General features: G+C 40.8%; 1 long non-coding RNA gene across 1 annotated transcript; it reads left to right on the plus strand.

Moving 5' to 3' along the window:
* The first annotated feature begins 4,180 nt into the window (after window positions 1–4,180).
* On the plus strand, window positions 4,181–10,007 carry LOC130249134 (uncharacterized). Its single transcript, XR_008839745.1, has 3 exons — window positions 4,181–4,882; window positions 7,390–7,892; window positions 8,786–10,007. It is a non-coding gene; the product is annotated as an uncharacterized LOC130249134 (long non-coding RNA).
* Window positions 10,008–10,646: the final 639 nt, after the last annotated feature.

The raw sequence follows: 10,646 nt of genomic DNA on the forward strand, positions 1-10,646 counted from the left end.
AATTAAAAAATAATGGGCCAAACTCAACCCTGATATAACCCCACTGAAATAAGTCACTGAGCTTAGCCTGGGGAATTAGTTTTATTGCTTCAACGATAGTTTTGACCTCAAATGGTTTTTCCTTAGTCTGCTTTAGACTTGGAAAACTGAGTTTAAGACTATTTAATTGTTCTCTCTCTCATCTTTGCATGGTGGTGATTCCACTTCTATAAATATAAATGTGGTGCACAGCAATCATGCTGATCACATAAGGCAGAATAGAAGATTTGGAACTTTTTACTAGGCATGAAAGTGATATTTTTATAATTGTTAGGAGTAATTGTTGTTGTTATTTGCAATACTGTTCAAAGGCTGCAGCTGGACTGGGGTTTCTTTGTATTTATTATAATGTCAGAATAGGAAATCTTTCTCTTCAAAGAAATAGAGGCAAACAGTAGATAACAATATACTGTGACAAATAGGAGTGGAGTACGATAGCTACATGCTTCCTAGAATTCAAGCATTCTTTGGCTTTAATTAAGGTTATAATCAAGGGGAATATGTGCAGAAAATGAGTAAAAAAGGGAAGAAGAACCACCACTGGCCTTTCTATGGCCACAGGCTATCTCTAGCTAAGATCATCACAAGCCTAAGCCACTAGAAAGGGAGTGAAGAAAGAGAAGTTTCATGCTTCTTCTTAATAGGGGCAATGGGGTAGCATGAATGAAGAAACAAAAGTTTTTAATGTAAAAGGAACTGTGTTGAAGAAAATGCTTGATGTCCTCATAAAAGACATCAGAGGCTGTCACAAAGAATTTTAATGGCAAAACTGTACATACAGAAAACTTGCTTTTTCCTTCCAACTATATTTTCTCTGTGTTAGGTAACTTTCTGTGGTCCTCAGAATAGGAAAATCGTAAAAGTGCGAAGAGGATTTTTTTTTGTCTCACACAAAGTCAGCCAAATTGCCTGTTATATTCCATTCACAGGCAAAAAACACAACAGAAGCTGAGAATTTGGATTGATTTCAGATCCCAGTTCATGGTTACAGACCTTACAACCAAGCATGGGCAAAGGTTGTTACACTTTGGCTTTCACTAATTCTAGCAGCCCAAGTGGAATCCAACTTCTCCCTTGAAACCTCTTAGATTAAGCCCAGCTGAATTCCCTGTTTTGCTGATGTGCTCACTTGAAAGGTAGTGTTATCCCTCAGTGCAAACAAAATTAATTAGATTTGGAGTAATGAAACTGATAGGTAAATAGAAGAATGAATCAAATGGACATTCATCTCTTGTCTGAGCAGGTCAAGGGACTTGTGCAGTACCTTAGGCATCTCTGGTTTTTGTTGTTCACAGAGATGAATAATTAAAAGCTATAGGGTGTGAAGTCTACCACAGACTCTTGGCTACTGGGAACCAGCCACTATGTGTGCTTTATTAAAATTCTGCTTAAATTATTGGTGGTGCTGCACTAGCAGTAAGAACAAACTGATCGGCATCACACGGGGTCATTTGCTCCTTCCTGCTCCTGCTTACTAATTAATTCTGGCTGTAGTCGTGCATTAAGGGAGGTGCTGGAGGCACACAGATACTGTGATATATTCAAGTCATACATCAAAGGAGGTTACTGAACTATTAGCCTTGAAGAAAGGATCTCTGGCAAGATTATTAACATTCATGCTTCTTTGCCCTGGATTCTTTCTTTTGTTTGGATGTACACCAAGAGCTCCTTGTGTACACCTAGCTTTTCCTGTGTTGCTGTTTGTGCTGGCAATCTCACAAACTTCTAGGAGTTACAGAGGCGATAAGCACAGTGCTTGCCTTGTGCAGTTCTGGGGATAGGAAGCTAACATTTTACTGCATTAGTCCTACATGGACTTTGCATTATGCTTACAGCACACTCTCTCCAGGATTATTTGCCTGTTAGCATCACCATGAAAGAGGTGTTTGCATTTCGGAAGCATATGCTTCATCTTCCCTCTTATTTCCCATGTCTAATGTCATTTGCTGATCTGAGTCTTACTATTTTTTGGAAGCCTAGTTCTCATATATATTCCTTAGCTAGATGACACTGCAAAGCTGTCATGCTTCTGTTGGAAGGAAGGTGGGAAGGAATGTAATTTTTTTGCCATGATTTGCTTTCCTTACACTTTGAGTATTATGTTTTACATGACTAGTCTAATCTAAGAAGATTCTAGTTCCTCACAACTCTAAAATCTTTGAGTTGGAGCAATTTAGCCGTGAATGAATTCAAGCTTGAGAGAAATACAGTAGAAGCTGAGGCGAGGATCTGAAAGAGAAAATATCAATAGGCAGTCTGAAGCCCCAGGGAAGTGTCATACAGAGAGTATGATCAGCAAAGGTTTGAGGATGAGTACCGTGGAGCCAGGAACTGGAGGACAGTAAGGCTTCAAAGCCTGGGAACCCAGGAAGCAGTGAGATCCAACACACAACTTGACTGAAGTGAAAAAGGATGACAGAGAGAACCAAGGGAAGATTGGAGAAGACAGAAATCTCACCCATACAAGCTATGTCATATCCTGATTTAGCTTATGGGAGTTAAAGGTTCATTGTGTCTTGAAATGTAGGGGTTCACACAGGTAAAGTTGTATATCTGTTCAGTGACTGCTGTATCACTTAACAGAAAAAGTCTTTGTTTGGAGTTCTGTTTGAAAATGGGACAAGAACAGTAGGTATGCATAAAATTCAAGAGAAAGATATAGTCTTTATTGTAAACCTTTGCTTTTATTGAGAAAGCCAATGAGAATGCCAAGAAAGAAAAGTTAAATTTGGATGAGCTGTCTCTTTATATTAGCATCCTAAGGATCCTCAAAATGAGAATTTAAAAAAGCACTGGCTAGTAGGAATTTGGGAAAATTTGGTTTTGTTTTTGTTTTTTGGTGGTTTTTTGTTGTTGTTGCTGTTGGGGTTTTTTTGTGGTTTGGTTTTTTTTCAAATGCACATTCATTAATAAAAAATCAGTGTTGCATGAAAAAAAAATCTGTTCTGAACATTTCTCATTTTGACAAAATTTGGGAAAACATTTTGAAGATATCAAAATACTGTTTTAATGATGTTGTGCTTTCACTGTAAAATTGTACTAGTTTGAACATTTTGGGTGACCAAATACAATATTTTAATGTTTTTCATCTCCATTTTATTTGAGACTTTTTTTCAAAATATGAAAAATTTTCAGAGCATAAGAACATTGTTTCCAACCCTGCCCACCCATGATTGGTGTCTATTCCAACAGCAGATAATTTACTTATCTGTCCCATATGGACATGCACTGATTTGAGCTTACTCCAGTTGTTTGAATTGTCTTCTAAAAACCCAGCACCATGGACTCACAAGTGAAAATATATCCTCTTTTAATTTCTCTCTTAAATATCAGTTTTAAAAGTTTAGAAGCAGAAGCATTCTGGCTCAGAGCTACACAACAGTCATGAATGAAAAAGGAGCCACCCCTGGCACATCTCCAAACAATATTCAAATACTGAACCCTGAATGCATCAGTTAGGATTGCTTGACTTTGCTTTTTTATTAAATCTTTATATAGGAAGTATTTAAGGACCATTTTAAATCAATAAAAGCCCTTAAGGTTTTTAGAATAATCCATGGACCCCTCAACCTTTTAGATACAATCACAATCAACTGTTGCCATTTATGTTTGAAGCCATGAAAAGACTATAGTTTGAGTGCTTTTCCAATTATTTTCTCTTACACTGTTTGCCTGCTGTCTTCCATGTCTGAATATTGGAGAAAAGTCATGTCATTTTGGAAGACATGGAAATTTAAATTTTTTTTGTGGCCTAAATCTGTTTGCTATTGGTCCATGAACCAAAAAAGTTAGTAACATAAAAGTAGGAAATTTGTCTGATGGTAGAAAAATAAAACCAGTAAAGTCAGAGAATTTGCCATAGAAAGTAGTTATTACTAAGATCTGAAATTCAAGAAATACTCACTTAATTGTCTTCAGTTTTCACACACTCAATTTAAACTAAGAAAAAAGTGGGATTTTCCCCCGTATTTGGTTAATTTTGCAGTGAGGGGGAAAAAATCAAGCTTTCAGTTGAAACCTAAAATAAAGTCCAAGCTCCTCCTTTTTTTTTTCTTTCTTTTTTTTTTTTCTCTTTTTTTTTAAGGTGAATGAGGAAAGAACATGATAAAAGAAAGCCAGTTTGGTGATCATTTTTGGAAATCTCTCTTAATTCACAAGACATAGAATAGTTAAATAAAGTTTGGCTTAAGCTGTTTTGAATTCATGGCAATTTTGGGTAGGTTTTGCTAATTGAAATAAGAACTCAGATACAGCAAGGCCTTTGTGACATACTGAGTTTATGTGGGTGTCTCCCCCTGCTCACTGAGGTGGAGAAAATCAGGATGAGCTTTTGAAGGTGACTGATCCTGGATCAAGGCCTGGACTGTGAGTTTGGCTGTGACTTTGTGGTTATTTCTTCCTGTCATAATCTCAGAGGCTAACACGGCAAAGAACCCCAAGCACTGGAATGTGAGCAGATCTGAGATCCAGAGGATGGGAAACAAGATGGATGTCAACTCTGCTTAGACCAAGAAAAGAAGCAAAGATTTGCTGTTTCATTCAGGGGAAAAGGGACCTTTTAAGGCCTCCCTTCAGAGTGCCCACAGCTGGCATGAATTAAGGTAAATTCAGTGTTTACCTCAAAACTCACATTCCCCAAGTACAACAAGTGGTCAACAGCATAATCTAATGCTGGACCTCCTGACCAGTTCCTCAGACTTTCTGACCAGTTTCTCATTTGCAACTCATCATTCAGGGATGGTCTATTATGTGTAAAGCTAAGTCAGCTGATGAGCACAGCACTGATCTTCCTCTAAATGGCAAGAGCTCCTCCTTCCTTGTGGCCATGCATGAGCCACACAAGGTAACTAAAAAGCTCTGGAGTCTACCGGGAAGTTTTGTGTTGTGACAGTTCAAGCACTTTGAATCTCCTTCAGGAACAACTTCTCCTGAGTGTGCTAGACGTTGGGAAACGTGCATTTTACAGAAAAAATCTTAATAATATAATGTACACAAATATGCACACAGTATGAGTAAAGAGAGTTTGCACTTGTGGGAATTCCAAAAGAAAGCAGCAGCACAGATACAGTGGCATGCTTTGTAGAGCCAGAAGGGCAACACACACTGGTACACCTCATGAAAAGCATGAAATGAAAAGCCTGGAATTAAGTATCTCTTTTTTTTATTATTATTTTTTTAAGTTTTGGAGCAAAGAAGCAAACACTAAGCTAACTATCTTAAAAAAATTAAAATTATATTCTGAAGCTCCATAAATACTCTAAGTGTCTTGACAGCTTGTTAGTGAAAAGTTATTCAGCCCAGGTGGTTTTGCAATGATGCAATTAAAAAATCCATGGTGTTTAGTGGCTCTTTCAGACATGAGCCTGTGGAAGATGTGATGTTCCTGCTCAGGGCTGCAATACAGAACATCCTGGCCAGACACAAGGCTTCAGACCAGAGCTACAGACAGGAAAAGCCTGCTGTCTCTGGGATACATGAATATTAATTGGCACTAGCACTTTGGTGACAGTTCCATGGGCTCAGCCTTCTTTCTAACCAATACTGCACACTGTTCGAAGATACACCTTCTCCAACCAAATGGGTTTCCAGAGCGTGCCAACCAGCACCTTTAGGCTAATTCCAGGGGAGTGACTGCTCCTGTTGCCCAGACAAGAGTGGGCATAGGCAGTACACAGCCCCACTCCCAGCTGGCTCCATCTGAAACCCTTTGCAGAGAAGGCAGACCTGGAGATCACTCATTTAGTATGGGCAGTGACCCACTGCCTGGAGGCCAGGCACAGGGCACAGTGACCCACACTGCTGCTGCCCTGCAGGAGGCTGGGCTGTACCGTGGTGCAGGGTGGCTGCAGCCATTCCTGAGCAAAGCTGGAGGCACTGAGAGGGGCTGCACTCTGCATTTAGAGCCAGCTGCCTGGCTCCCTGCTTGTGAGCTCACCGAGGGTCACGTAGGCGCATCCGCGTCTGTCAGGCAGGGCGGGCTCGCAGGAGCCAGCAGGGAATGTAGGGCTGCTAGGGAATCCTGAATTACCCAGCTCTGAGAACAGATGGTGCTTCAGCTCCAGCAAAGGCAGCTCAGCAACCTTCACCAGCTCTGAATGCACCTGAAAAGACATAAAGATCTTCCCTCCTACAAGTGTTACTTGACAGCCTCAAACTGCAGGTTCCCACCCTTGTGCCTGCTTTGAGCTAAGGACTTATTCGTGTGTTTAAAATAATACTGCTCCACCAAAGCAATATTTTCCTTTGCCCTATCAGTTCCAGCTGTGGATTCCCATCCAGTCCCTGTTTTGAGTTACACTTCAATAAATATACTTGCAATTGAAATCATCTTTCCTTTTTGTCGTCTCTGCACTACAGATTCCCACACTGACCCCTCCTTCAAGCCACAATTAATACATAATTTATGTCTGAAATAAAAATCACCTCCTCCTCCTGCCTTACCCATTCCAGCTGCAGTTTTCCATTGCCATCCCTGCTTTGAGCCATGATTAATACATATGTTTAAAATAAAATAATAAAAAAGTAATCTCTAGCCTCTGCTCCCCAGCTGCAGGCTCCCATTCCTATCTTATCCTCCACTTCCAGGCTGTGAGCTCTCCCAGCATTACCTCCCAGACAAAGAAGGAGCCTCCCCCTCAACGGCAGCAAATGGCCTGTGAGGCACTTCTTCATGGATCACTTCCATCTCCTTCAAGGATCAAACCCTACAGCATGTGACGAGGAGGTGTCCATAAGTCTTACACACTCAGGAACAAAGGGAAAAAAATGCAGTTAGTTAACAGTCACCAAAACAGGGAGCTGCCCATGACAGACAAATCTGGGATTTTCTCTTCTCACTCTGTAGGTTTTGCTGTTCTGTCCAATGACAATGGGTTAAGCTCTCAGGAAAGATTTTCAATTGATAAAACAGAGCTTGAGTGACTGCATAACCTGGTGTGAGATTTGGCCTTGCTGCATAGTCCATGGCACTCTTTCTGGTGGATGACTCTTCCTGTGGACCTGACAGTAGTAGTCATCTCATAACCCCTTGTCTCCCCATTCTTTATACATTTATTTACACAAAAACCCTTCCACACATGAAATTTATCAGTAGTGTTGTGTTACCCTGAAAAAAACCCATGTCTGTCTGCCCTTTTCAGTGAAGGATGCCTCAGTCTTCTTCAGTGGGATGGAAAAGGGGCCACCACTGGTGCTGGCAGGAGGAGAGGACAGCCTGGATTCTTTACCATCAGACTCAGCAGAGTAGTTGCCTGGGTTGACTTTCTGAGTGCTATCCAGGTGGGATCAAGGTTTAGGTTTGAGGTTGGTTTCCCTGTGCATCTTCATATTTTTCTCTACTGTCTTCAGCAGACATGAAAAAAACTTCTTGTTTGGGAAAGGTGAGGACAGAGAGAACAGGAGAAGAACCAGGAAGGGGCTGAGGTATATTTCCAGTCATGGAATGAAGATGAGATATCCTGGAACTTCTGTGCCTGCCTCTGGCATAGTCAGTCTGTCCGTGCACTGTGGCTGTTCAGAAAAAGCACGAGGCTGACAAAAAAAGCTTTTTTCTGGACTAAGTCACTGTGGGATGTCTTGCTGCTATTCTTGCATCTGCTCCTCTAAGGGACTCATGCAGAAAGGGCAGGATAATGGGGCACTCCTATCCTGACCCTTCTGCCTCTGGGACAGCCCGCTCTCATCACTCTTGTTAGCTCTAATTGCTTTTATTACAGATACTTGACCAATTTATTTCTGTTTTATTAAATAGTTTTCAGATGGTACAGTTAGCAGAAGTAGCAGCTTGTTGGTTGAAAGTAAATGCCTTCCCAAGAAAAGAAGCTGTGTGAGTCAGCACATGGACAGACATGTAGGTGAGTGCCCTGTCTTGCACATCATGTACAATCTCATGTTCTCTTTACCTCAACCTATGTATTCAGCTCAGGAGCTCATCAGGGAAGGGTTTCCCTTCTTTTTTCGTTTTTGCACTAGTACATTGAGGCCTGGGTGCTAGTTTGATACCTAGAACTACTGCTATAAGTAACAAAATAGCAATTGTTCAAAATTACAGGAATTTGGGATTAAGTTTGGTTTGCTCATTAAAACAAATATCTAAATTCTAATTTCGAAATCCATGTGTTAATTTGCTTCTCTGCCAAGGGAAGTACTTTTTTTTAATAGAAGTAACCTTGAGATGAAAACACTATAGAAGGTATGTGGCAGCAGATTCTACTTCAGATATATTTCTCTCTGCACCTCCCAGGAGAAGGGATCAGTGTTTTATTTCTTGAAGCTAAATCCAGAGACATAGCCTCTATTCCACTTGCCTCAGTGGACATTGAAGCCTCTTCCAGGCCTGGAGGAGTGTCAACAGTCCTACCCTGCAAGCATATGAGATCTGATCTTCTCCACGAAACCAAAGGGGGGAAGAATGGTGAGGGAGGAAGCAGCAGTGCTGGGGGGCTTGGTTGGGAACCCAGGAGATGCACACTTTTTTTACCTAACTCATTAGTGAAGGCCTTTGAGATCTATTCATGGAAAGTCCTGCAGAAAAGGTTGGCATTGTTAATTAAAGCTTTCATCTCTTTCTTGCTTGGTAGGAGATGAAGTGCAGCTGAGAGTGTTAGCTGTCCTGACAGCTGTAAAGATGTTGGGCCATGACCTTGGTTCTGTACACGATACCTGCCCTGCTTCTCAGCCATGCTTGCACCAGCTTTAAATTCTGCATTCTGGGTTGAAAACTTTCTGTGTCTCTTGTTTTAAATAGTGTCACTTGCCTGAGACCAGCAGAGACAAAGGATTGCCCGAGGTGTGCAGACCTGGTTGAGCATACCCACACATGACACAGCACTGCCCTCTCCAGCTGCTCACAGCCTGACAAATTTGCCAAGCAAAGATGTTGGAATTCCTGCTTCAGCTGTGGGCACAACTGTCTGGCAGGACCTGAACTCTGCATGTTGGGTGGAGCATCACCAAGGGGCAGGAGAGAAGTTCTGGCCCTGCCCTGCTGAGTCCACACTCACAGGGTTTCACTAACAGGCACATTTCCCTCCTGCTCCCTGAAAAATGTGGGTTGCTTCAATGCGAGGGATGTATTCAGTCACATCGGTGTGCTGAGGACTGGGCAAACTCAGCTGGTTTCTGCCTTGGTGGAAGGTCTGTTAGCAGGCACAGGGGACCCATAAAGCTCTGAGAAATCAGCTGTGGCTCACACTGAGGGTTGCTGCAAGTTCAGTCAATGTGCACTCCACAAGAATGATCACTTACATATTTAAATTTTGATTATGTATGAAATGAAGGGGGAAAAAAAGCAAAATGAAGTTAGGAATTAATAGCTGTTTTGTAGCTTTTGAGGCATTTATGAACACTTTGTGGATGATGGATAGTTCTGAAAATATGACTTTCTCAAGAAAATCAGTCCATTTTGCAACTCTAATGAATCGTGATATACAGTAGTCCAAACACTGCTTGCCAGCCAGCTACCTTAAAACAAGATGCTAAGTGAATATTTTTCTTGATTAGATAATGGGCTGGTTGAAATTCCTTCAGCTTTACTGAAACAGAAGTTAGCAATTTCAGACATATCAGATGATGCATCAATTTTCTGTAAACAGAAGACTGTGCAACCCACTTTATTGAAAAGGCCTTTATACCGAGCTAGATTTAATCTCTCAATTTGAGAAGCAGCCCCATGAAATAAGATGTTTGCATGCAAAATCTCCCAGATTTCCAATGGAAATATAAAACAAAGAAGAGCATGTTCCCTTGGGGACTGCACCTATCTTGGATTAGATTTTCTCTGATGTTTTTGCATCATATTACCAATGGCTTCAGGGAAGTGAAACAGCAGTTTTCTTTCTTGAGAACAAAGGCTTGCAGAGTTAAAAAAAATGTTAATATATTTAAAGCACTTTTGGCTACTGTTCTTTTTATTACTCTGAGAATTCTGGACAAAAAAAGGTATCTTATTGTATTATTTTATCATCTATGTTAATGAAACTTGCATTTAAGGCTCCAGCCTGAGAATTCTGTAAAGGAAAACGATTTCTAAATGAGCACTTTCTGTTTCCCTTGGACATAGATGTTTTAACTATTAGTACTGCTCTGATAATACAGATCTGGCTCCAAAACACTGGAATCCTTGAAAGTATTTTTCTTTGGTTTGGTGTTTTGTTTTGGTTTTTTTAACTCCATGGATTTTGGAAAAGATCTGATAGCCACACATGGAATGTGTACAAACTTTATAGAAAGTTTTGGAGACCCAGGATCGGGATTGTGTTCTCCTACCCTAGATTTCAGTTCTGACATCTTCCCCTGTTTGCATGAGTTTTTTACTTGTTAACTATATTTGGCTTTAGATCAGTTGTAGGAGCACCCAGTGCAGTAGGTGTTGCTCATGTGGTGTGTCCCCCTGGATGCAATGTCTTGGTGCCATGGGACAGAGCAGCACCAAGCACTCTCAGTAGTTCTCTGCCTGTTCAGATACAAGGAAAGCACTTTGCTTTTCCTTTGCTTAATCAACTTAGCAGATAGTTGTTATTATTATAAATGAATTAATAATTTAAAAATCCTCATTTATTGATAAATAATTTAAGAATGTGGCCTTGTCTTCCCTGTTTGGCCAATGT

This window comes from Oenanthe melanoleuca, chromosome 2 (assembly GCF_029582105.1).
Source record: "Oenanthe melanoleuca isolate GR-GAL-2019-014 chromosome 2, OMel1.0, whole genome shotgun sequence".
Classification (NCBI taxonomy): Eukaryota; Metazoa; Chordata; class Aves; order Passeriformes; family Muscicapidae; genus Oenanthe; species Oenanthe melanoleuca.